General features: G+C 60.7%; 1 protein-coding gene across 1 annotated transcript in view; it reads left to right on the plus strand.

The window, feature by feature from the left end:
- Positions 1–486, plus strand: part of LOC104397796 (syntaxin-3-like) — a 6865-nt gene that overhangs the window by 6201 nt on the left and 178 nt on the right. The window lies entirely within an intron of this gene.

Below are 486 nucleotides of genomic sequence, written 5' to 3' on the forward strand. Positions count from 1 at the left end.
GGCAGCCTGGAGGGCCCTGCCTTGCTCCGGGTGGGAAAAGGAGCCTCTCCCCCAGCTTGGAGCTCGTTTGAGGTGACATCTTGGTGTCACCCCCTCTCTCGGGATGCTCAGCTGCCCCCTCCTCAATTAAAAACATCACCCGCTCTCCACTCGGAGCTGTTGTGTTTGGGGTTGGGGAGGTCCCAGGGCATCCTGGGGTTCTCCCACCTCCGTTTGACACCTCCACGGGGAAGCTGGGAAGGTTCAATGAAGCCCCCAGGGGCTGCTCAGACCCGGTGCTTGAGGAAGAACTTCCCCCAGGAGAGGAACCTGCCTGGATCTGGGTGGAAAAAGGAGCCTCTTCCCTCCCTCCCAGCTCGTTTGAGGTGACATCTTGGTGTCACCCCCTCTCTGGCTGCTCAACCACCACCTCCTCAGGAACAGGGAGGTGGAACCACTGGTGGAACCGTCTCCCAAACCATCCTGGGGTTCTCCCACCACAGTCAG

The sequence above is a fragment of the Chaetura pelagica genome, unplaced genomic scaffold, assembly GCF_000747805.2.
Source record: "Chaetura pelagica isolate M959 unplaced genomic scaffold, ChaPel_1.0 scaffold1472, whole genome shotgun sequence".
NCBI classification, from domain to species: domain Eukaryota; kingdom Metazoa; phylum Chordata; class Aves; order Apodiformes; family Apodidae; genus Chaetura; species Chaetura pelagica.